Below are 26,149 nucleotides of genomic sequence, written 5' to 3'. Positions count from 1 at the left end.
CCTCTCCTCTGCTTTACAGTCCCCTGTAGGTCTGCCTCTCCTCTGCTTTACAGTCCCCTGTAGGTCTGCCTCTCCTCTCTGCTTTACAGTCCCCTGTAGGTCTGCCTCTCCTCTGCTTTACAGTCCCCTGTAGGTCTGCCTCTCCTCTGCTTTACAGTCCCCTGTAGGTCTGCCTCTCCTCTGCTTTTACAGTCCCCTGTAGGTCTGCCTCTCCTCTGCTTTACAGTCCCCTGTAGGTCTGCCTCTCCTCTGCTTTACAGTCCCCTGTAGGTCTGCCTCTCCTCTGCTTTACAGTCCCCTGTAGGTCTGCCTCTCCTCTCTGCTTTACAGTCCCCTGTAGGTCTGCCTCTCCTCTCTGCTTTACAGTCCCCTGTAGGTCTGCCTCTCCTCTGCTTTACAGTCCCCTGTAGGTCTGCCTCTCCTCTGCTTTACAGTCCCCTGTAGGTCTGCCTCTCCTCTGCTTTACAGTCCCCTGTAGGTCTGCCTCTCCTCTGCTTTACTTTCCCCTATAGGTCTGCCTCTCCTCTGCTTTACAGTCCCCTGTAGGTCTGCCTCTCCTCTACTTTACAGTCCCCTGTAGGTCTGCCTCTCCTCTCTGCTTTACAGTCCCCTGTAGGTCTGCCTCTCCTCTGCTTTACAGTCCCCTATAGGTCTGCCTCTCCTCTGCTTTACAGTCCCCTGTAGGTCTGCCTCTCCTCTGCTTTACAGTCCCCTGTAGGTCTGCCTCTCCTCTGCTTTACAGTCCCCTGTAGGTTTGCCTCTCCTCTGCTTTACAGTCCCCTGTAGGTCTGCCTCTCCTCTCTGCTTTACAGTCCCCCTGTAGGTCTGCCTCTCCTCTCTGCTTTACAGTCCCCTGTAGGTATGCCTCTCCTCTGCTTTACAGTCCCCTGTAGGTCTGCTTCTCTGCAGCGTTACAGTCCCCTGTAGGTCTACCTCTCCTCTGCTTTACAGTCCCCTGTAGGTCTGCCTCTCCTCTGCTTTTACAGTCCCCTGTAGGTCTGCCTCTCCGCTGCTTTACAGTCCCCTGTAGGTCTGCCTCTCCTCTGCTTTACAGTCCCCTGTAGGTCTGCCTCTCCTCTCTGCTTTACAGTCCCCTGTAGGTCTGCCTCTCCTCTGCTTTACAGTCCCCTGTAGGTCTGCCTCTCCTCTGCTTTACAGTCCCTGTAGGTCTGCTCCTCTGCTTTACAGTCCCCTGTAGGTCTACCTCTCCTCTGCTTTACAGTCCCCTGTAGGTCTGCCTCTCCTCTGCTTTACAGTCCCCTGTAGGTCTGCCTCTCCTCTTGCTTTACAGTCCCCTGTAGGTCTGCCTCTCCTCTCTGCTTTACAGTCCCCTAGGGTCTGCCTCTCCTCTGCTTTACAGTCCCCTGTAGGTCTGCCTCTCCGCTGCTTTACAGTCCCCTGTAGGTCTGCCTCTCCTCTGCTTTACAGTCCCCTGTAGGTCTGCCTCTCCTCTGCTTTACAGTCCCCTGTAGGTCTGCCTCTCCTCTGCTTTACAGTCCCCTGTAGTTCTGCCTCTCCTCTGCTTTACAGTCCCCTGTAGGTCTGCCTCTCCTCTGCTTTACAGTCCCTGTAGGTCTGCCTCTCCTCTCTGCTTTACAGTCCCCTGTAGGTCTGCCTCTCCTCTCTGCTTTACAGTCCCCTGTAAGTCTGCCTCTCCTCTGCTTTACAGTCCCCTGTAGGTCTGCTTCTCTGCTGCTTTACAGTCCCCTGTAGGTCTACCTCTCCTCTGCTTTACAGTCCCCTGTAGGTCTGCCTCTCCTCTGCTTTACAGTCCCCTGTAGGTCTGCCTCTCCTCTGCTTTACAGTCCCCTATAGGTCTGCCTCTCCTCTGCTTCTACAGTCCCCTGTAGGTCTGCCTCTCCTCTCTGCTTTACAGTCCCCTGTAGGTCTGCCTCTCCTCTGCTTTACAGTCCCCTGTAGGTCTGCCTCTCCTCTGCTTTACAGTCCCCTGTAGGTCTGCCTCCCCTCTGATTTACAGTCCCCTATAGGTCTGCCTCTCCTCTCTGCTTTACAGTCCCCTGTAGGTCTGCCTCTCCTCTGCTTTACAGTCCCCTATAGGTCTGCCTCTCCTCTGCTTTACAGTCCCCTGTAGGTCTGCCTCTCCTCTGCTTTACAGTCCCCTGTAGGTCTGCCTCTCCTCTGATTTACAGTCCCCTATAGGTCTGCCTCTCCTCTCTGCTTTACAGTCCCCTGTAGGTCTGCCTCTCCTCTGCTTTACAGTCCCCTGTAGGTCTGCCTCTCCGCTGCTTTACAGTCCCCTGTAGGTCTGCCTCTCCTCTGCTTTACAGTCCCCTGTAGGTCTGCCTCTCCTCTCTGCTTTACAGTCCCCTGTAGGTCTGCCTCTCCTCTGCTTTACAGTCCCCTATAGGTCTGCCTCTCCTCTGCTTTACAGTCCCCTGTAGGTCTGCCTCTCCTCTGCTTTACAGTCCCCTGTAGGTCTACCTCTCCTCTGCTTTACAGTCCCCTGTAGGTCTGCCTCTCCTCTGCTTTACAGTCCCCTGTAGGTCTGCCTCTCCTCTGCTTTACAGTCCCCTGTAGGTCTGCCTCTCCTCTCTGCTTTACAGTCCCCTGTAGGTCTGCCTCTCCTCTGCTTTACAGTCCCCTATAGGTCTGCCTCTCCTCTGCTTTACAGTCCCCTGTAGGTCTGCCTCTCCTCTGCTTTACAGTCCCCTGTAGGTCTGCCTCTCCTCTGCTTTACAGTCCCCTGTAGGTCTGCCTCTCCTCTGCTTTACAGTCCCCTGTAGGTCTGCCTCTCCTCTGCTTTACAGTCCCCTGTAGGTCTGCCTCTCCTCTCTGCTTTACAGTCCCCTGTAGGTCTGCCTCTCCTCTGCTTTACAGTCCCCTGTAGTTCTGCCTCTCCTCTGCTTTACAGTCCCCTGTAGGTCTGCCTCTCCTCTGCTTTACAGTCCCCTGTAGGTCTGCCTCTCCTCTCTGCTTTACAGTCCCCTGTAGGTCTGCCTCTCCTCTGCTTTACAGTCCCCTATAGGTCTGCCTCTCCTCTGCTTTACAGTCCCCTGTAGGTCTGCCTCTCCTCTGCTTTACAGTCCCCTGTAGGTCTGCCTCTCCTCTGCTTTACAGTCCCCTGTAGGTCTGCCTCTCCTCTGCTTTACAGTCCCCTGTAGGTCTGCCTCTCCTCTGCTTTACAGTCCCCTGTAGGTCTGCCTCTCCTCTCTGCTTTACAGTCCCCTGTAGGTCTGCCTCTCCTCTCTGCTTTACAGTCCCCTGTAGGTCTGCCTCTCCTCTGCTTTACAGTCCCCTGTAGGTCTGCTTCTCCTCTGCTTTACAGTCCCCTGTAGGTCTGCCTCTCCTCTGCTTTACAGTCCCCTGTAGGTCTGCCTCTCCTCTGCTTTACAGTCCCCTGTAGGTCTGCCTCTCCTCTCTGCTTTACAGTCCCCTGTAGGTCTGCCTCTCCTCTGCTTTACTTTCCCCTATAGGTCTGCCTCTCCTCTGCTTTACAGTCCCCTGTAGGTCTGCCTCTCCTCTGCTTTACAGTCCCCTGTAGGTCTGCCTCTCCTCTGCTTTACAGTCCCCTGTAGGTCTGCCTCTCCTCTGCTTTACAGTCCCCTGTAGGTCTGCCTCTCCTCTGCTTTACAGTCCCCTGTAAGTCTGGCTCTCCTCTCTGCTTTACAGTCCCCTGTAGGTCTGCCTCTCCTCTCTGCTTTACAGTCCCCTGTAGGTCTGCCTCTCCTCTGCTTTACAGTCCCCTGTAGGTCTGCTTCTCTGCAGCGTTACAGTCCCCTGTAGGTCTACCTCTCCTCTGCTTTACAGTCCCCTGTAGGTCTGCCTCTCCTCTGCTTTACAGTCCCCCTGTAGGTCTGCCTCTCCTCTGCTTTACAGTCCCCTATAGGTCTGCCTCTCCTCTCTGCTTTACAGTCCCCTGTAGGTCTGCCTCTCCTCTGCTTTACAGTCCCCTGTAGGTCTGCCTCTCCTCTGCTTTACAGTCCCCTGTAGGTCTGCCTCTCCTCTGCTTTACAGTCCCCTGTAGGTCTGCCTCTCCTCTGCTTTACAGTCCCCTGTAGGTCTGCCTCTCCTCTCTGCTTTACAGTCCCCTGTAGGTCTGCCTCTCCTCTCTGCTTTACAGTCCCCTGTAGGTCTGCCTCTCCTCTGCTTTACAGTCCCCTGTAGGTCTGCTTCTCCTCTGCTTTACAGTCCCCTGTAGGTCTGCCTCTCCTCTGCTTTACAGTCCCCTGTAGGTCTGCCTCTCCTCTGCTTTACAGTCCCCTGTAGGTCTGCCTCTCCTCTCTGCTTTACAGTCCCCTGTAGGTCTGCCTCTCCTCTGCTTTACTTTCCCCTATAGGTCTGCCTCTCCTCTGCTTTACAGTCCCCTGTAGGTCTGCCTCTCCTCTGCTTTACAGTCCCCTGTAGGTCTGCCTCTCCTCTGCTTTACAGTCCCCTGTAGGTCTGCCTCTCCTCTGCTTTACAGTCCCCTGTAGGTCTGGCTCTCCTCTCTGCTTTACAGTCCCCTGTAGGTCTGCCTCTCCTCTCTGCTTTACAGTCCCTGTAGGTCTGCCTCTCCTCTGCTTTACAGTCCCCTGTAGGTCTGCTTCTCTGCAGCGTTACAGTCCCCTGTAGGTCTACCTCTCCTCTGCTTTACAGTCCCCTGTAGGTCTGCCTCTCCTCTGCTTTACAGTCCCCTGTAGGTCTGCCTCTCCTCTGCTTTACAGTCCCCTGTAGGTCTGCCTCTCCTCTGCTTTACAGTCCCCTATAGGTCTGCCTCTCCTCTCTGCTTTACAGTCCCCTGTAGGTCTGCCTCTCCTCTGCTTTACAGTCCCCTGTAGGTCTGCCTCTCCTCTGCTTTACAGTCCCCTGTAGGTCTGCCTCTCCTCTCTGCTTTACAGTCCCCTGTAGGTCTGCCTCTCCTCTGCTTTACAGTCCCCTGTAGGTCTGCCTCTCCTCTCTGCTTTACAGTCCCCTGTAGGTCTGCCTCTCCTCTGCTTTACAGTCCCCTGTAGGTCTGCCTCTCCTCTGCTTTACAGTCCCCTGTAGGTCTGCCTCTCCTCTGCTTTACAGTCCCCTGTATGTCTGCCTCTCCTCTGCTTTACAGTCCCCTGTAGGTCTGCCTCTCCTCTGCTTTACAGTCCCCTATAGGTCTGCCTCTCCTCTGCTTTACAGTCCCCTGTAGGTCTGCCTCTCCTCTGCTTTACAGTCCCCTGTAGGTCTGCCTCTCCTCTGATTTACAGTCCCCTATAGGTCTGCCTCTCCTCTCTGCTTTACAGTCCCCTGTAGGTCTGCCTCTCCTCTGCTTTACAGTCCCCTGTAGGTCTGCCTCTCCGCTGCTTTACAGTCCCCTGTAGGTCTGCCTCTCCTCTGCTTTACAGTCCCCTGTAGGTCTGCCTCTCCTCTCTGCTTTACAGTCCCCTGTAGGTCTGCCTCTCCTCTGCTTTACAGTCCCCTATAGGTCTGCCTCTCCTCTGCTTTACAGTCCCCTGTAGGTCTGCCTCTCCTCTGCTTTACAGTCCCCTGTAGGTCTGCCTCTCCTCTGCTTTACAGTCCCCTGTAGGTCTGCCTCTCCTCTGCTTTACAGTCCCCTGTAGGTCTGCCTCTCCTCTGCTTTACAGTCCCCTGTAGGTCTGCCTCTCCTCTCTGCTTTACAGTCCCCTGTAGGTCTGCCTCTCCTCTGCTTTACAGTCCCCTATAGGTCTGCCTCTCCTCTGCTTTACAGTCCCCTGTAGGTCTGCCTCTCCTCTGCTTTACAGTCCCCTGTAGGTCTGCCTCTCCTCTGCTTTACAGTCCCCTGTAGGTCTGCCTCTCCTCTGCTTTACAGTCCCCTGTAGGTCTGCCTCTCCTCTGCTTTACAGTCCCCTGTAGGTCTGCCTCTCCTCTCTGCTTTACAGTCCCCTGTAGGTCTGCCTCTCCTCTGCTTTACAGTCCCCTGTAGGTCTGCCTCTCCTCTGCTTTACAGTCCCCTGTAGGTCTGCCTCTCCTCTGCTTTACAGTCCCCTGTAGGTCTGCCTCTCCTCTCTGCTTTACAGTCCCCTGTAGGTCTGCCTCTCCTCTGCTTTACAGTCCCCTATAGGTCTGCCTCTCCTCTGCTTTACAGTCCCCTGTAGGTCTGCCTCTCCTCTGCTTTACAGTCCCCTGTAGGTCTGCCTCTCCTCTGCTTTACAGTCCCCTGTAGGTCTGCCTCTCCTCTGCTTTACAGTCCCCTGTAGGTCTGCCTCTCCTCTGCTTTACAGTCCCCTGTAGGTCTGCCTCTCCTCTCTGCTTTACAGTCCCCTGTAGGTCTGCCTCTCCTCTCCTGCTTTACAGTCCCCTGTAGGTCTGCCTCTCCTCTGCTTTACAGTCCCCTGTAGGTCTGCTTCTCCTCTGCTTTACAGTCCCCTGTAGGTCTGCCTCTCCTCTGCTTTACAGTCCCCTGTAGGTCTGCCTCTCCTCTGCTTTACAGTCCCCTGTAGGTCTGCCTCTCCTCTCTGCTTTACAGTCCCCTGTAGGTCTGCCTCTCCTCTGCTTTACTTTCCCCTATAGGTCTGCCTCTCCTCTGCTTTACAGTCCCCTGTAGGTCTGCCTCTCCTCTGCTTTACAGTCCCCTGTAGGTCTGCCTCTCCTCTCTGCTTTACAGTCCCCTGTAGGTCTGCCTCTCCTCTGCTTTACAGTCCCCTGTAGGTTTGCCTCTCCTCTGCTTTACAGTCCCCTGTAGGTCTGCCTCTCCTCTGCTTTACAGTCCCCTGTAGGTCTGCCTCTCCTCTGCTTTACAGTCCCCTGTAGGTCTGCCTCTCCTCTGCTTTACAGTCCCCTGTAGGTCTGGCTCTCCTCTCTGCTTTACAGTCCCCTGTAGGTCTGCCTCTCCTCTCTGCTTTACAGTCCCCTGTAGGTCTGCCTCTCCTCTGCTTTACAGTCCCCTGTAGGTCTGCTTCTCTGCAGCGTTACAGTCCCCTGTAGGTCTACCTCTCCTCTGCTTTACAGTCCCCTGTAGGTCTGCCTCTCCTCTGCTTTACAGTCCCCTGTAGGTCTGCCTCTCCTCTGCTTTACAGTCCCCTATAGGTCTGCCTCTCCTCTCTGCTTTACAGTCCCCTGTAGGTCTGCCTCTCCTCTGCTTTACAGTCCCCTGTAGGTCTGCCTCTCCTCTGCTTTACAGTCCCCTGTAGGTCTGCCTCTCCTCTCTGCTTTACAGTCCCCTGTAGGTCTGCCTCTCCTCTGCTTTACAGTCCCCTGTAGGTCTGCCTCTCCTCTGCTTTACAGTCCCCTGTAGGTCTGCCTCTCCTCTCTGCTTTACAGTCCCCTGTAGGTCTGCCTCTCCTCTGCTTTACAGTCCCCTGTAGGTCTGCCTCTCCTCTCTGCTTTACAGTCCCCTGTAGGTCTGCCTCTCCTCTGCTTTTACAGTCCCCTGTAGGTCTGCCTCTCCTCTGCTTTACAGTCCCCTGTAGGTCTGCCTCTCCTCTGCTTTACAGTCCCCTGTATGTCTGCCTCTCCTCTGCTTTACAGTCCCCTGTAGGTCTGCCTCTCCTCTGCTTTACAGTCCCCTATAGGTCTGCCTCTCCTCTGCTTTACAGTCCCCTGTAGGTCTGCCTCTCCTCTGCTTTACAGTCCCCTGTAGGTCTGCCTCTCCTCTGATTTACAGTCCCCTATAGGTCTGCCTCTCCTCTCTGCTTTACAGTCCCCTGTAGGTCTGCCTCTCCTCTGCTTTACAGTCCCCTGTAGGTCTGCCTCTCCGCTGCTTTACAGTCCCCTGTAGGTCTGCCTCTCCTCTGCTTTACAGTCCCCTGTAGGTCTGCCTCTCCCTTCTCTGCTTTACAGTCCCCTGTAGGTCTGCCTCTCCTCTGCTTTACAGTCCCCTGTAGGTCTGCCTCTCCTCTGCTTTACAGTCCCCTGTAGGTCTGCCTCTCCTCTGCTTTACAGTCCCCTGTAGGTCTGCCTCTCCTCTGCTTTACAGTCCCCTGTAGGTCTGCCTCTCCTCTGCTTTACAGTCCCCTGTAGGTCTGCCTCTCCTCTCTGCTTTACAGTCCCCTGTAGGTCTGCCTCTCCTCTGCTTTACAGTCCCCTATAGGTCTGCCTCTCCTCTGCTTTACAGTCCCCTGTAGGTCTGCCTCTCCTCTGCTTTACAGTCCCCTGTAGGTCTGCCTCTCCTCTGCTTTACAGTCCCCTGTAGGTCTGCCTCTCCTCTGCTTTACAGTCCCCTGTAGGTCTGCCTCTCCTCTGCTTTACAGTCCCCTGTAGGTCTGCCTCTCCTCTCTGCTTTACAGTCCCCTGTAGGTCTGCCTCTCCTCTGCTTTACAGTCCCCTGTAGGTCTGCCTCTCCTCTGCTTTACAGTCCCCTGTAGGTCTGCCTCTCCTCTGCTTTACAGTCCCCTGTAGGTCTGCCTCTCCTCTCTGCTTTACAGTCCCCTGTAGGTCTGCCTCTCCTCTGCTTTACAGTCCCCTATAGGTCTGCCTCTCCTCTGCTTTACAGTCCCTGTAGGTCTGCCTCTCCTCTGCTTTACAGTCCCCTGTAGGTCTGCCTCTCCTCTGCTTTACAGTCCCCTGTAGGTCTGCCTCTCCTCTGCTTTACAGTCCCCTGTAGGTCTGCCTCTCCTCTGCTTTACAGTCCCCTGTAGGTCTGCCTCTCCTCTCTGCTTTACAGTCCCCTGTAGGTCTGCCTCTCCTCTCTGCTTTACAGTCCCCTGTAGGTCTGCCTCTCCTCTGCTTTACAGTCCCCTGTAGGTCTGCTTCTCCTCTGCTTTACAGTCCCCTGTAGGTCTGCCTCTCCTCTGCTTTACAGTCCCCTGTAGGTCTGCCTCTCCTCTGCTTTACAGTCCCCTGTAGGTCTGCCTCTCCTCTCTGCTTTACAGTCCCCTGTAGGTCTGCCTCTCCTCTGCTTTACTTTCCCCTATAGGTCTGCCTCTCCTCTGCTTTACAGTCCCCTGTAGGTCTGCCTCTCCTCTGCTTTACAGTCCCCTGTAGGTCTGCCTCTCCTCTCTGCTTTACAGTCCCCTGTAGGTCTGCCTCTCCTCTGCTTTACAGTCCCCTGTAGGTTTGCCTCTCCTCTGCTTTACAGTCCCCTGTAGGTCTGCCTCTCCTCTGCTTTACAGTCCCCTGTAGGTCTGCCTCTCCTCTGCTTTACAGTCCCCTGTAGGTCTGCCTCTCCTCTGCTTTACAGTCCCCTGTAGGTCTGGCTCTCCTCTCTGCTTTACAGTCCCCTGTAGGTCTGCCTCTCCTCTCTGCTTTACAGTCCCCTGTAGGTCTGCCTCTCCTCTGCTTTACAGTCCCCTGTAGGTCTGCTTCTCTGCAGCGTTACAGTCCCCTGTAGGTCTACCTCTCCTCTGCTTTACAGTCCCCTGTAGGTCTGCCTCTCCTCTGCTTTACAGTCCCCTGTAGGTCTGCCTCTCCTCTGCTTTACAGTCCCCTATAGGTCTGCCTCTCTCTCTGCTTTACAGTCCCCTGTAGGTCTGCCTCTCCTCTGCTTTACAGTCCCCTGTAGGTCTGCCTCTCCTCTGCTTTACAGTCCCCTGTAGGTCTGCCTCTCCTCTCTGCTTTACAGTCCCCTGTAGGTCTGCCTCTCCTCTGCTTTACAGTCCCCTGTAGGTCTGCTTCTCCTCTGCTTTACAGTCCCCTGTAGGTCTGCCTCTCCTCTGCTTTACAGTCCCCTGTAGGTCTGCCTCTCCTCTGCTTTACAGTCCCCTGTAGGTCTGCCTCTCCTCTCTGCTTTACAGTCCCCTGTAGGTCTGCCTCTCCTCTGCTTTACAGTCCCCTGTAGGTCTGCCTCTCCTCTGCTTTACAGTCCCCTATAGGTCTGCCTCTCCTCTGCTTTACAGTCCCCTGTAGGTCTGCCTCTCCTCTGCTTTACAGTCCCCTGTAGGTCTGCCTCTCCTCTGCTTTACAGTCCCCTGTAGGTCTGCCTCTCCTCTGCTTTACAGTCCCCTGTAGGTCTGCCTCTCCTCTGCTTTACAGTCCCCTATAGGTCTGCCTCTCCTCTGCTTTACAGTCCCCTGTAGGTCTGCCTCTCCTCTGCTTTACAGTCCCCTGTAGGTCTGCCTCTCCCCTGCTTTACAGTCCCCTGTAGGTCTGCCTCTCCTCTGCTTTACAGTCCCCTGTAGGTCTGCCTCTCCTCTCTGCTTTACAGTCCCCTGTAGGTCTGCCTCTCCTCTGCTTTACAGTCCCCTGTAGGTCTGCCTCTCCTCTCTGCTCTCCAGACCAATCTCTTTATATGTCACGCCCTGATCTAGAGAACTCTTGTTGGTTCGGTCAGGATGTGAGTTTCAGATTGAGATCTATGTGATTATATTCTATGTTGGAGATCTAGTATGTGTATTTCTATGTTGGCCGGGTGTGGTTCCCAATCAGAGGCAGCTGTCAATCGTTGTCTCTGATTGGGGATCATACTTAGGCAGCCATGTTGCCTACCTTAGTTGTGGGATCTTGTTTGTGTTTCCTGTTAGGCTTGTTGTGTGTATAGCCCGTAGGACTTCACGTTTTCGTTGTTTTGTTATTTTGTCAAGTGTTTATTCGTCTTAATAAACATGTACGCATATCACACTGCACCTTGGGTCTGACCCGTCTCTCAGCGACCGTGACATTATACCACTAGCTGTTAGAGTCCCCTGTAGGTCTGCCTCTCCTCTCTGCTCTCCAGCCCTCTTTAAGCGGTGAGCACAGCCCATATATCACTGAAATAGCGCAGCCTCCCCCCTAGTTCCACACACAGCCTCCAACCCCTAGTGTATGAGCTTTACTACCGTAGCTAGAAGCATCAACATTGGCTCAGGTAAAGTCAGAAACCAGCTGTTTACAGTATTTTGTCTTCTGTCCTCTGTGATGAATTGTAGCTGTTGTCTTAGACAGGACTCTCTAGCTAGGAACAGCAGCAGCACACAGCCTCAACCACTACAGTACTCTAGCTTGGAACAACAGCAGCAATGGCTGGCAGGCTGTGTTCAGGTAGAAAGACCCTCTCACTCAGGGAATATCTGTCTGTCAGGCTGCAGTTCTACAACAGATGTTTGTGTATATGCTGCATTAGCTACAGGTCTGTCCTCAATTCCCTATTTAGTGCACTACTTTTTACAAGCCCTGGTTAAAAGTAATAAACTATAAAGGCAAAGGGTGCCATCTGAGATGCAGATACAGCTGTCACTTCTTCTGCTCTCTGTCACCACAGACTGCTGTCTTCTGGCTGTCACTTCTTCTGCTCTCTGTCACCACAAACTGCTGTCTTCTGGCTGGCACGAAAGCCAGATGAAATGTCCATGTGTGATATTCAAAGTAATCCCAATATCATATACTGTATATTGTATATTAATAATAATTTGTGTAGGTGGTGAATGGTTAAAAGCACCAGTGTTTTGGTAGCCAGTTGAAATGTCCATGTGTGATATTCAGAGTAATCCCAATATCATATACTGTATATTATATATTAATAATAATTTGTGTAGGTGGTGATTGGTTAAAAAGCACCAGTGTTTTGGAAGCCAGTTACCTTCGTCAGCGTTCTCGTTTACATTCACAAATATTTAGATTAATCCGTTATTTGCTAAACATCTCTGTCATTTCTAAAGTGTTTCTAAAGTAAGTCAACATCCTCTTATCATGCGTACTTTAATAAAAAGCTGAACATAAATCTAGGATATATATATTTTGCTGACACAACACAAATCAGCAGACTACGCTCTGATTCCTTCCGGGCGTCAGCCACAATGATCCATTCCTCCATTCCACAGTCCCTGTAACGTCATGAACAGAAAGCTCTTAAGCTAATTGCGTTTCCTCCCACCCAGGTTCCCTCACAGGTCTGCTCCTCATTAGGCTGACACAGTTCCTACTGCTGCAACATGTGTTTCTCAGACAGAGGAACAGGATGTAGGGTTCAAGGAGAAGAGATGTTAAGAAGCTGGTAAAGTGGAAACGCCTGGATTAGGAGATGTGTCCTCTCCTCCTCCTCCTCCTCCTCCTCCTCCTCCTCCTCCTCCTCCTCCTCCTCCTCCTCCTCCTCCTCCTCCTCCTCCTCCTCTCCCTCCTCCATCTCCCTCCTCCATCTCCACCTCCTCTCCATCCCCTCTCCCTTCTCCTCCTCACTCCCTCCCTCCCCCTCCCCCTCCCCCTTCTCCTCCCTCCTTCCCTCCCTCCCTCCCTCCCTCTCCTCCTCCTCATCCTCCTTCCTTCCCTCCCCTCCTCCTCCTCCTTTCCTCTCCCCAGGTGGTGGCTGACTGGTGGATTTAAACGTTAAAGTATTGCTTACTTCACAGTCTACAAAGAATTAAGCCCTCCTTGACACTGTCATTCTGTATTTTAAATCCTCAGAGTACTCAGCAGGTGAAATATGAAGGGAGAGGAGGAGAGAGGGGAGAGGAGAGAGGGAGGTGAGGGGAGGGGAGAGGAGAGGAGAGGAGAGGAGAGGAGAGGAGAGGAGAGGAGAGGAGAGGAGAGGAGAGGAGAGAAGGAGGGGAGAGGAGAGGAGAAGAGAAGAGGGGAGAGGAGAGGAGAGGAGAGGGAGGGGATACTGGAGTAAGCATAACCTCTAACATAACCCATCTTATGCTGGCAGACTAAGAATCCGCTGAAAAGATACTGCTGCAATGAGGAAACAGCCTATTTCCATGTAGCATACTTAAAAAGTCCCCTGCTGTTACCAATCAACAATGTACTGCCAACAGAACTGAGGTAGCACCATTACCTCAAGTAACCTCTTACTGCCTCAGGCAATACGATATACCCCTGTCACCACTAGACTAACTACCCCCAATACTATATACCCCTGTCACCACTAGACTAACTACCCCAATACTATATACCCCTGTCACCACTAGACTAACTACCCCAATACTATATACCCCTGTCACCACTAGACTAACTACCCCCAATACTATATACCCCTGTCACCACTAGACTAACTACCCCCAATACTATATACCCCTGTCACCACTAGACTAACTACCACCAATACCCCTGCCTCAGGCAATACTATATACCGCTGTTACCTCTACACTAGCCCCAGTCCCTGGTTGTGATACAGCTAATATATTTGTAAAATGCTGATTTTGATACAGCCCCCCCCCCACCCCACCTAGCTATCTTAAGATGAATGCACTGTAAGTCGCTCTGGATAAGAGTGTCTGCTAAATGACTAAAATGTCAAATGTAAATGTTGTAAAACTTGAGTTTGTACAGGGCTTTAGAGTCAGTGGGGGTTGAGATGGCTAATCCGATTCATTGTCACCATCCTGTGAGGCTCTGATGGATTCTTGGTACTCTGATGGAGCCACAACATGATATCACAACGCTCCCTGTTTCTCTGTCTTCTAATATTTTTACAGCAGCTCTGTCCGTCAATGAGTCAGTGGGAGGGTTGTTGACAAACAGCTCAACTAGGATATAGAGAGAAACCAACCGTTGAAAGGCTGACAAACAGCTCAACTAGGATATATAGAGAAACCAACCGTTGAAAGGCTGACAAACAGCTCAACTAGGATATATAGAGAAACCAACCGTTGAAAGGCTGACAAACAGCTCAACTAGGATATATAGAGAGACCAACCGTTGAAAGGCTGACAAACAGCTCAACTAGGATATATAGAGAAACCAACCGTTGAAAGGCTGACAAACAGCTCAACTAGGATATATAGAGAAACCAACCGTTGAAAGGCTGACAAACAGCTCAACTAGGATATATAGAGAAACCAACCGTTGAAAGGCTGACAATCAGCTCAACTAGGATATATAGAGAAACCAACCGTTGAAAGGCTGACAAACAGCTCAACTAGGATATATAGAGAAACCAACCGTTGAAAGGCTGACAAACAGCTCAACTAGGATACATAGAGAAACCAACCGTTGAAAGGCTGACAAACAGCTCAACTAGGATATATAGAGAAACCAACCGTTGAAAGGCTGACAAACAGCTCAACTAGGATATATAGAGAAACCAACCGTTGAAAGGCTGACAAACAGCTCAACTAGGATATATAGAGAAACCAACCGTTGAAAGGCTGACAAACAGCTCAACTAGGATATATAGAGAAACCAACCGTTGAAAGGCTGACAAACAGCTCAACTAGGATATATAGAGAGACCAACCGTTGAAAGGCTGACAAACAGCTCAACTACGATATATAGAGAAACCAACCGTTGAAAGGCTGACAAACAGCTCAACTAGGATATATAGAGAAACCAACCGTTGAAAGGCTGACAAACAGCTCAACTAGGATATATAGAGAAACCAACCGTTGAAAGGCTGACAAACAGCTCAACTAGGATATATAGAGAGACCAACCGTTGAAAGGCTGACAAACAGCTCAACTAGGATATATAGAGAAACCAACCGTTGAAAGGCTGACAAACAGCTCAACTAGGATATATAGAGAAACCAACCGTTGAAAGGCTGACAAACAGCTCAACTAGGATATATAGAGAAACCAACCGTTGAAAGGCTGACAAACAGCTCAACTAGGATACATAGAGAAACCAACCGTTGAAAGGCTGACAAACAGCTCAACTAGGATATATAGAGAAACCAACCGTTGAAAGGCTGACAAACAGCTCAACTAGGATATATAGAGAAACCAACCGTTGAAAGGCTGACAAACAGCTCAACTAGGATACATAGAGAAACCAACCGTTGAAAGGCTGACAAACAGCTCAACTAGGATATATAGAGAAACCAACCGTTGAAAGGCTGACAAACAGCTCAACTAGGATATATAGAGAAACCAACCGTTGAAAGGCTGACAAACAGCTCAACTAGGATATATAGAGAAACCAACCGTTGAAAGGCTGACAAACAGCTCAACTAGGATATATAGAGAAACCAACCGTTGAAAGGCTGACAAACAGCTCAACTAGGATATATAGAGAAACCAACCGTTGAAAGGCTGACAAACAGCTCAACTAGGATATATAGAGAGACCAACCGTTGAAAGGCTGACAAACAGCTCAAATAGGATATATAGAGAAACCAACCGTTGAAAGGCTGACAAACAGCTCAACTAGGATATATAGAGAAACCAACCGTTGAAAGGCTGACAAACAGCTCAACTAGGATATATAGAGAAACCAACCGTTGAAAGGCTGACAAACAGCTCAACTAGGATATATAGAGAAACCAACCGTTGAAAGGCTGACAAACAGCTCAACTAGGATATATAGAGAAACCAACCGTTGAAAGGCTGACAAACAGCTCAACTAGGATACATAGAGAAACCAACCGTTGAAAGGCTGACAAACAGCTCAACTAGGATATATAGAGAAACCAACCGTTGAAAGGCTGACAAACAGCTCAACTAGGATATATAGAGAAACCAACCGTTGAAAGGCTGACAAACAGCTCAACTAGGATATATAGAGAAACCAACCGTTGAAAGGCTGACAAACAGCTCAACTAGGATATATAGAGAAACCAACCGTTGAAAGGCTGACAAACAGCTCAACTAGGATATATAGAGAAACCAACCGTTGAAAGGCTGACAAACAGCTCAACTAGGATATATAGAGAATCCAACCGTTGAAAGGCTGACAAACAGCTCAACTAGGATATATAGAGAAACCAACCGTTGAAAGGCTGACAAACAGCTCAACTAGGATATATAGAGAAACCAACCGTTGAAAGGCTGACAAACAGCTCAACTAGGATATATAGAGAAACCAACCGTTGAAAGGCTGACAAACAGCTCAACTAGGATATATAGAGAAACCAACCGTTGAAAGGCTGTAGTTTCTATTTGTCAGGGAGGATTTACGTTTCAGTCTAATTTCTAAATGGTTTGAACAGATTCAAATGAGGGAACGATCTTCAGAATATCCCACAGTCACAGTCAAAAGTTTTGAGAATGACACAAGTATTGGTCCCCACAAAGTTTGCTGCCTCAGTGTTGATGATTCAATTTGCATATACTCCAGAATGTCATGTAGAGTGATCAGATGAATTGCAATTAATTGCAAAGTCCCTCTTTGCCATGAAAATTAACTTAATCCCCCAAAAACATTTCTACTGCATTTCAGCCCTGCCACAAAAGGACCAGCTGCCATCATGTCAGTGATTGTCTCGATAACACAGGTGAGAGTGTTGACGAGGACACGGCTGGAGATCACTCTGTCATGCTGATTGAGTCAGAATAACAGACTGGAAGCTTTAAAAGGAGGGTGGTGCTTGAAATCCTTGTTCTTCCTCTGTCAACCATGATTACCTGCAAGGAAACACGTGCCGTCATCATTGCTTTGCACAAAAAGGGCTTCACAGGCAAGGATATTGCTGCTAGTAAGATTGCACCTATATCAATCATTTATCGGATCATCAAGAACTTCAAGGAGAGAGGTTCAATTGTTGTGAAGAAGGTCTCAGGGCGACCAAGAAAGTCCAGCAAGCGCCAGGACCGTCTCCTAAAGTTCATTCAGATGAGGGATCGGGGCACCACCAGTGCAGTGCTTGCTCGGGAATGGCAGCAGGCAGGTGTGAGTGCATCTGCACGCACAGTGAGGCGAAGACTTTTGGAGGATGCCCTGTTGTCAAGAAGGGCAGCAAAGAAGTCATTTATCTCCAGGAAAAACATTAGGGACAGACTGATATTCTGCAAAAGGTGCAGGGATTGAACTGCTGAGGACTGGCGTAGAGTCATTTTCTCTGATGAAACCCCTTTTCGATTGTTTGGGCCATCCGGAAAACACCTTGTCCGGAAAAGACAAGATGAGCGCTACCATCAGTCCTGTGTCATGGTAACAGTAAAGCATCCTGAGACCATTCATGTGTGGGGTTGCTTCTCAGCCAAGGGAGTGGGCTCACTCCATGAATAAAGAATGGTACCAACACATCCTCAGACTTCTCCCAACCACCAAGAACAGTTTGGTGACGACCAATGCCTTTTCCAGCATGATGGAGCACCTTGCCGTAAGGCAAAAGTGATAACTAAGTGGCTCGGGAACAAAACATCAACATTTTGGGTCCATGGCCAGGAAACTCCCCAGACCTTAATACCATTGAGAACTTGTGGTCGATCCTCAAGAGGCGGATGGACAAACAAAAACACATAACATCTGACAAAAATATCTAAAAACACTGGAGCAGCAAACTTTGTGAAGACCAATACTTGTGTCAGTCTCAACTTTTGACCACGACTGTACAGTTGGAAGCCTCACAGGCCATTCAGATCGTCGGCTGTACAGTTGGAAGCCTTACAGGCCATTCAGATCGTCGGCTGTACAGTTGGAAGCCTCACAGGCCATTCAGATTGTCGGTAGAGGACCTCTTCACTGAGGAACGTGGTTGTCTTTTATTACATTTGAGTCATTTAGCAGACACTTTCATCCAGAGCGACTTACAGGAGCAATTAGGGTTAAGTGCCTTGATAAAGGGCACATCAACAGCTCGGGGATTTGAACCAGCGACCTTTCGTTTACTGGGCCAATGCTCTGAACCGATAGGCTACCTTTTTATGATTGTGTTTTTTGTCTTTTTCATTTGTGTATTTACTATGCTCTTGCCTTGATTGTAGTATCTGTGTCTCTAACTTCTACTGTTGCTTGGTGTTGTCATGCAGGGCTCCTTCAAAAAATAGACTTTGATCTAAACGAGACTCCCCTGACTAAATAAAGGTTCAATAAATAAAATATATATATATAGGCCTATGTCAGCGTCTGTACATACTGTTAGTCTAATGAGACCATGTTGACAGATGTCCAGGAGAAATGTGTTCATCATGTATAGAGAAATATATAACATTTTGTGTAGGCAAAGAGCTAAAGAGACCCAACCCTCAAATTGCTACACAGAAACACAATAAGGGTAACGTCAGTCAAAGTAAGTATGTCTATAATGTGCTTTATCAGAGGCAACACAAGGTGTGATCAATAATACATCCTTTAGGTGAGATCCCATTAACCCTTCCTCTGGACTAAATTAAACTGAAGTGGAAGATTAATGAAAGATAAATTAGCACATGGTTAATACCACCCATGATTCCTTCATACATTATTTTGAGTGATTGCTTTTGAGGAAAGAGATTTCTCTCAGCATGGATTTCTCTCAGCCTGAACAGGCTAAGTGGTTAAACCTTTAACCTGTTAGAGACCCGCAGTCGCAGATTCTGAAGAAATTATTTTAAAAATTCCATGAAGCGTGTTTCTCTAAAGACTTTGTTTTCTTTCATTCAGTGTGTTAGTTGTTGTTTTACCAGTGAGGAACACTTTGTAAATAAGTGTTTGAATCAATGCTTTCAAGTGGTATCCTGAGATGCTCCAATGCATCTTGTTTAATGAATGTCCTTTTTTTTTTTTTACCCATTTCAATTCAATTCAATTCAATTCGACATACACTTGGAATGTCCTTTTAGGCAAACAACACACCTCCATTCCTGTACAGTCTTTGTTCCTGTTCTGCTGATGCTGCACACTGATCCAACTCATCAGGGATCCACAGCAAGACTGTTTGATTATGTGTCAAGTCATTTTATGTGGTGTGTTTAAGAATCTGAGCATGCATAAAAGATATGAAGTAAAGCCTATCCAAGCAGAGAGAAGGAGAGGGAGATGAGATGAGGGGAGAAGTGAGGAGGGGAAATGACACAGGGACGGACTCCAAGATGGCACAGCAGTGCGGTCGTGTATTCTGTAGTGTCATCATGTAAATAGCCTGTTTTTTTTTTTTTTCGTATATATTTCTCAATCTCACTTTCCATCCTTTAACTAAATATACTTTCCTGCAACCCGCCTCACCCAATGTGGAACGGATTCTATTATTTCTTCATACATTTTTATCCAGAACCTCTGGCTGAAACTAGCCAGCTAGCCAGCTAACTAGCTACATGCTATTAGCCACCGTTAGGGGTCTTCACCATTGTCCGTGGCCATGGCCTGCACTACCTACCAGCCAGCTCTAGCCTGGACAATTATCGGCCAGTCTGCACATTGCGCTAATGACCCAGAGCATATCTGATTTTCTGCCGGAATCACTGAATCACTGGACCTTAACATCGGACCATCGCAACTAGCTAGCTGCAACCGAATGGCTGTTGTCGTTGTTGGCTAATCACCACTAATCACCACTTGTCCCGAAGCTAGCACCAGTTAGCCTTGAGCTAGCCTCGAGCCAGGCCCATCTCCAAGCTATCTACCTCTCTGTCAACCGGACGGGACCTCCTAGTGTCGACACGGAGCCCCGCCGATCCATCACGACTGGTCTGCCGACGTAATCGTCTAAGGTGGTTTCAACAGGCTTCCCGTTGCGACGACCACGAAGATCCATCTGCTAGCCCCGGCCCGCTAGCACACGCAATCAACAGCCGTGCCTGTAGCATAGCAGCCACTGAACTGCTCCCGGACTTACTTATTGCTGTTCACTGGACCTTATGATCACTGAGCTACACAGCTGATGCCTGCTGGACTGTTCCTTTATACGGTACCCTGTCCTGTTTATCTGTTTAGCCTCAGCTCAAACTTTCGTCGCCATTACTAGCTGTTGTCTTAGCTCTCTCGATTAACACCTGTGATTGCTTTATGCCTCTCTCCCATGTCAATATGCCTTGCCTATTGCTGTTTCAGTTAGTTCTTACTGTACATTTTCAATGTAGAGCCCCCAGTCCAGCTCAACCTGTCTCAGATAGCTCCTTTGTCCCACCCCCCTCACACACAGAGATCGGCTCAATCGGTGCCTCCAGTGATGCTATTTCTTTCATTGTTACCCAACGCTTAGGTTTACCTCCACTGTACTCATATCCTTCCATATCCTTGTCTGTACATAATGCCCTGAATCTATTCTACAACGCCCGGAAATCTGCCCTTTATTCTCTGTACCCAACGCACTAGAAGACCAGTTCTTAAAGCCTTTAGCCGTAACCTTATTCTATTCTTCCTCTGTTCCTCTGGTGATGTAGAGGTTAACCCAGGCCCTGTAGCCCCCAGTATCACTCCTGCTCCCCAGGCGCTATAATTTGTTGACTTCTGTAATCGCAAAAGCCTTGGTTTCTTGCGTGTTAACATCAGAAGCCTCCTCACTAAGTTTGAGTTATTCACTGCGTTAGCACACTCCGCCAACCCTGATGTTCTAGCAGTGTCTGAATCCTGGCTTAGGAAGGCCACCAAAGATTCTGAAATGTCCATCCCCAACTACAACATTTTCCGTCTAGATAGAACTGCCAAAGGGGGCGGAGTTGCAATCTACTGTAGAGAGAGAGCCTGCAGAGCTCTATCATAATATCCAGGTCTGTGCCCAAACAGTTTGAGCTTCTACTTCTACATTTACATTTACATCATTTAGCAGACGCTCTTATCCAGAGCGACTTACAAATTACTTCAAAAAATCCACCTTTCCAGAAATAAGTCTCTCACTGTTGCCACTTGCCACAGACCCCCCTCAGCCCCCAGCTGTGCCCTGAACACCATATGTGAACTGATTGCCCCCATCTATCCTCAGAGTTCGTACTGCTTGGTGACCTAAACTGGGATATGCTTAACACCCCGTCCGTCCTACAATCTAAACTAGATGCCCTCAATCTCACACAAATTATCAAGGAACCTACCAGGTACAACCCTAAATCCGTTAACATGGGCACCCTCATAGATATCATCCTGACTAATTGACCCTCTAAATACACCTCCGCTGTCTTCAACCAGGATCTCAGCGATCACTGCCTCATTGCCTGCGTCCGTAATGGGTCCGCGGTCAAACGACCACCCCTTGTAAGGGATCGGGGGTTGGCTGGGTCTAGACAGAGTCTGACACTTCCCCGATCTACAGAGAGGGGGAGTCATCAGACTCGATCTGGTTCACCTGAGTTCTGAGCACACCTGTCAGTAATTATTGTAGGATTTAAGGTGTGCTCAGAAGTTCAGTTGGTGCGAGGTATTGTTCCTTTGTGACTTGCTAAGCGTTTTGTTCCGAGAGAGAGTTTGTTGTTTTTGATTACCAGTGTATCCGACCCGTGCCTCGTTGTTTGACTCCCCGTATTGCTTAATCCTCTGCTTGTCTATCCCAGTGATTACCGTACTCTGACCCTGTGCCTGTGCCCTCGACTACGCCTACGCCCGCTCCCTTGGTACCTTTGCCTGTCTCTGCCTGGCCCGGTTTTGACCACAGCCCGCCCGACCCCGATTAAGCTATTCCCTTGTCTGTACTCTAATAAAGCATCGCAATTCTGCGATTGGATCTTACCACTCTGTCCGAGTATTCATTACAGAATACCTCGCCCTTACCATGGATCCAGCGGAATTACAGAGGCGATGGGAGATACAGGAGAAACGGATGGATGAACTCCTGCAGCTACTCAACGCTGGTGCGGCTGAGGGCACCACCCCGAGCACGGTCAGTCCTCGTCCTACACCTCCGATTTCTCTACCGACAAGGTACGACGGGGAACCTGGCAAATGTCAGGGGTTTCTACTCCAAACGTCCCTGTATATGTCGTATAATCGTACGATGTTTCCCGATGACCGTAGCAGGGTGGATTTCATGATTTCTCTGCTAACGGGAAGAGCACTGGATTGGGCTACTGCGCTTTGGGCAGCTGAGGTCCCCGAGTTGAATGCGGAAGTTCAGTTCAAGAGGCTGTTCCAAGAGGTGTTCGACCACCCAGTGTCTGGGCATAGTGTGGGAGACCAACTATGCGAACTTCAGCAGGGCCGTCGCACATTAGCCGACTACGCTTTAGAGTTCCGTACTATAGCAGCCGGTAGCGGATGGAGCGAGACTGCTTTGCTCACCGTTTTCCGAAGAGGGCTGCGCAAAGAAGTACAGACTGAGTTGGCTTGTCGGGGAGATATCACTGCGCTACATGAGTTTATCAACATAGCCATCTCTATTGGTAATCTGATAGTGCAACATAAGGTATCCACAGTCCGGGAGTCCTCGGTCACTGGTCCTACGCAATCGACAGAGCGGAGGAGAGAATCTGAGGAGGAACCTAGGCAACTGGGACGGTCACCCCTACAAGGTTCGGTGAGACAACAACGTCGGCAAGACGGACTATGCCTGTATTGTGGTCAGTCGGGTCATTTCGTTCGTCAATGTCCGGTACGACCAAACCGTAACCCAGGATATCGCCTCGGAACTGCCAAACCGGTGAGTGAGACTCAAGGGTTCAACATTACAGCTAAACAAATGTATGTGCCAGTTACCTTATCTGTCGGAGAGAAAGTGCGCAGGTTGGAGGGTCTTATTGATTCCGGAGCGGCTGCCAGTTTTCTGGATATGGGTCTCGCTGAGGAATTGGGAGTTCAACTTATCCCAATTCAACCTCCCCTGCGAGTCAACGCGCTAGACGGTGAGCCCATGGGCACTGGGTTCATTACGCACCGTACGGAGGTAATCAAGTTACAAGTGGGCTCCATACACCATGAGGACATCATTTTGTTCGTCATCTCCGCTCCACGGGAGCCGCTAGTTCTCGGCCACCCCTGGCTCGTCACCCATGATCCGGTCATCTCCTGGAGATCTGGCGATATCACGGCTTGGAGTGAGGTATGTAGGGCAGAGTGCCTCAAGTTACCTTGCAAAATGTCTACTGTGGAGGATGCGCAGGGTGTGGTGTCTACTGTTGTTCCCACAGAATACCAGGATTACGCGCAGGTGTTCTCCAAGGAGAGGGCTACCGTATTACCACCTCATCGGGCCTGGGACTGTGCGATTGAGCTGCTATCCGGGGCTACACCACCTCGTGGAAGAATCTACCAGTTGTCACAGCCGGAACGAGAATCGATGAGCAAGTATATTGATGAGGCGCTACAGCAAGGGGCCATTCGCCCATCTACGTCTCCCGCCGCATCCAGTTTCTTCTTCGTGAAGAAAAAGGATGGCGGACTGCGTCCTTGTATAGACTATCGAGGTTTGAACGATATTACCATAAAAAATCGTTACCCCCTTCCTTTGATCCCAGCAGCCCTCGAGCAGGTGGGGCAGGCCTCTATCTACAGTAAACTGGACCTCAGGAGTGCGTACAATCTGGTGCGCATTAGAGAAGGGGATGAATGGAAGACCGCCTTCATCACACATCGGGGACACTATGAATATTGTGTCATGCCCTATGGACTTACCAACGCGCCCTCAGTATTCCAGGCGTTCATGAATGACATTTTCAGGGACATGATTGATCGCTTTGTTATCGTGTACATTGATGACATCCTAATCTATTCTAACTCTCTGAGTGAACATGTGTCCCATGTACGACAGGTTCTGGATCGGCTCCTACACCATTCTCTGTTCGTGAAGGCAGAAAAGAGTGAATTCCATGTCACGAAGATTTCCTTCCTTGGGGCCATACTCACTCCCGACGGGGTTAAACTGGATGAAGCCAAGGTACAAGCGGTACAAGACTGGCCTCAACCCCAGACGGTGAAAGAGCTCCAGAGATTCTTAGGGTTTGCCAATTACTATAGACGGTTCGTGCGTAATTTCAGCACCACCGCAGCTCCCCTGTCGGCGATGACCAGCTACAAGGGTCGCGGTCTGAACTGGACGGAGGGGGCAGTGCGTGCGTTTGAGACGTTGAAACAATGCTTTACCACCGCTCCTATTTTATGTCAGCCGGACCCTACCTTGCCGTTTATCGTGGAAGTGGACGCCTCGGAGGTTGGAGTGGGAGCCGTGTTATCCCAACGCCAAGGTGAGCCGCCTAAATCACGACCCTGTGCTTTATTTTCAAAGAAACTGAATTCGGCTGAGCAGAACTACGACGTGGGTAATCGTGAACTACTGGCAGTGAAGTTAGCACTGGAGGAGTGGAGACATTGGTTGGAGGGAGCAGAGCATCCGTTCCAAGTGCTCACGGACCACCGCAACCTGGAGTATCTTCACAGTGCTAAACGACTGAACTCCCGACAGGCAAGGTGGTCTTTATTCTTCAACCGTTTCCGATTCACTGTCTCTTATATCCCCGGGTCCAAGAATGGTAAGGCGGACGCGCTTTCCCGACGGTTCGAGCGCGCGGAAAGACCCGTGGAACCAGAACCTATCCTTCCCATGAGTTGCCGTGCTGGTCCAGTGAGGTGGGCTATCGATGACACTATTCAGGAGAGCCTACAATCGGAACCAGCCCCTCCAGAAACCCAGGTGTCAAAGGTGTTTGTACCAGCTCCGCTTCGACCTCAACTGATGGAATGGTGCCACACGTCGCTGGGATCTGGTCATCACGGAATCACCCGAACTACACGACTCATCAGCCGAAAATACTGGTGGGATTCCCTCACAGATGACGTCAGAGACTATGTCTTATCCTGTCCAGTATGTGCTCAGTCCAAGGTACCTCGTGCACTACCGGAGGGTAAGCTGATGCCATTGCCAACTCCTCAACGACCCTGGTCGCACATTGCAATGGACTTTGTTACAGATCTACCAGAATCAGAGGGCCATACTATAATTCTCGTGGTCATCGATCGCTTCTCCAAGATGTGCCGGTTAGTACCCATGACCCGTTTGCCTAACGCCACTCAGATGGCTGAGACGATGTTTAATCAGGTGTTCCGGCAGTTTGGTGTCCCGGAGGATATCGTTTCCGATCGGGGACCCCAGTTTGTATCCCGGGTATGGAAGGCCTTCTGCGAACGCTTGGGCATCTCGGTTAGCCTAACCTCCGGATATCATCCCCAGGCCAATGGGCAGACAGAACGGCTCAACCAGGAAATTGGGAAATATCTACGGCAACAATGTTCGCGGCAGCCGCAAGAGTGGAGCCGATTCCTTCCTTGGGTAGAGTATGCTCAGAACTCACTCATTCACACCTCCCTACGCCTAACGCCCTTCCAGTGTGTTCTAGGGTATCAACCACCCCTGTTCCCATGGGATGCCGCATCAGGGATGGTACCGGCGGTGGACGAGTGGTTCCGTCGGAGTGCGCAGGTCTGGGAGACGGCCCATCAACATCTCAGTCAGGCCTCACAACAGCAAAAGACCCACGCCGACCGACGCCGGAGACCTACTCCCACTTATCAACCCGGGCAACGAGTGTGGCTGTCTACCCGGGACCTGCAGTTCCGACGGAGCTGCAAGAAGCTTCAACCATGGTACATCGGGCCTTTTAAGATACTGAGACGTATTAACCCTGTCACCTACCGTCTGTTACTTCTCCGACACTACAGGATAACCCCTACGTTCCACGTCTCCCTGTTGAAACCTGTCCACTATAGCCCGATGTACCCCCCAATCGCTCAACAACCTACTACACCACCTTTGGAGGATGAACAGGACACCACCTATACAGTCCACGAGATACTGGAGTCAAGACGGAGACGAGGGGGCATCGAATATCTCGTGGACTGGGAGGGATATGGACCTGAGGAACGGTCCTGGGTCCCTGCTAAGGACATACTGGATCCTGCTCTCAAGACCACGTTCCACGCTGAACACCCAGATCATCCAGGACCCCGACCCAGAGGAAGACCACCCGGTAGAGGTAGAAGGCCGTCAGGAGCCGGCCCTGGGGAGGGGGATACTGTTAGGGATCGGGGGTTGGCTGGGTCTAGACAGAGTCTGACACTTCCCCGATCTACAGAGAGGGGGAGTCATCAGACTCGATCTGGTTCACCTGAGTTCTGAGCACACCTGTCAGTAATTATTGTAGGATTTAAGGTGTGCTCAGAAGTTCAGTCGGTGCGAGGTATTGTTCCTTTGTGACTTGCTAAGCGTTTTGTTCCGAGAGAGAGAGAGTTTGTTCTTTTTGATTACCAGTGTATCCGACCCGTGCCTCGTTGTTTGACTATCCCAGTGATTACCATACTCTGAACCTGTGCCTGTGCCCTCGACTACGCCTACGCCCGCTCCCTTGGTACCTTTGCCTGTCTCTGCCTGGCCCGGTTTTGACCACAGCCCGCCCGACCACGATTAAGCTATTCCCTTGTCTGTACTCTAATAAAGCATCGCAATTCTGCGATTGGATCTTACCACTCTGTCCGAGTATTCATTACACCCCTCATCACTGTCAAACGCTCCCTAAAACACTTCAGCGAGCAGGCCTTTCTAATTGACCTGACCCAGGTATCCTGGATGGATATTGACCTCATTCCCTCAGTAGAGGATGCCTGGTTGTTCTTTAAAAGTGCTTTCCTCTCCATCTTAAATAAGCATGCCCCATTCAAAAATTCAGAACTAAGAACAGATATAGCCCCTGGTTCACCCCAGACTTGACTGCCCTTGACCAGCACAAAAACATCCTGTGGCGTACGGCATTAGCATCGAACAGCCCCCGCGATATGCAACTTTTCAGGGAAGTCAGGAACCAATATACACAATCAGTTAGGAAAGCAAAGACTAACTTTTTCAAACAGAAAT

This window comes from Coregonus clupeaformis, chromosome 9, assembly GCF_020615455.1.
Source record: "Coregonus clupeaformis isolate EN_2021a chromosome 9, ASM2061545v1, whole genome shotgun sequence".
Lineage (NCBI taxonomy): Eukaryota > Metazoa > Chordata > Actinopteri > Salmoniformes > Salmonidae > Coregonus > Coregonus clupeaformis.
The sequence above is the reverse complement of the archived record's forward strand: the minus strand, read 5'-3'. Positions refer to the sequence as shown.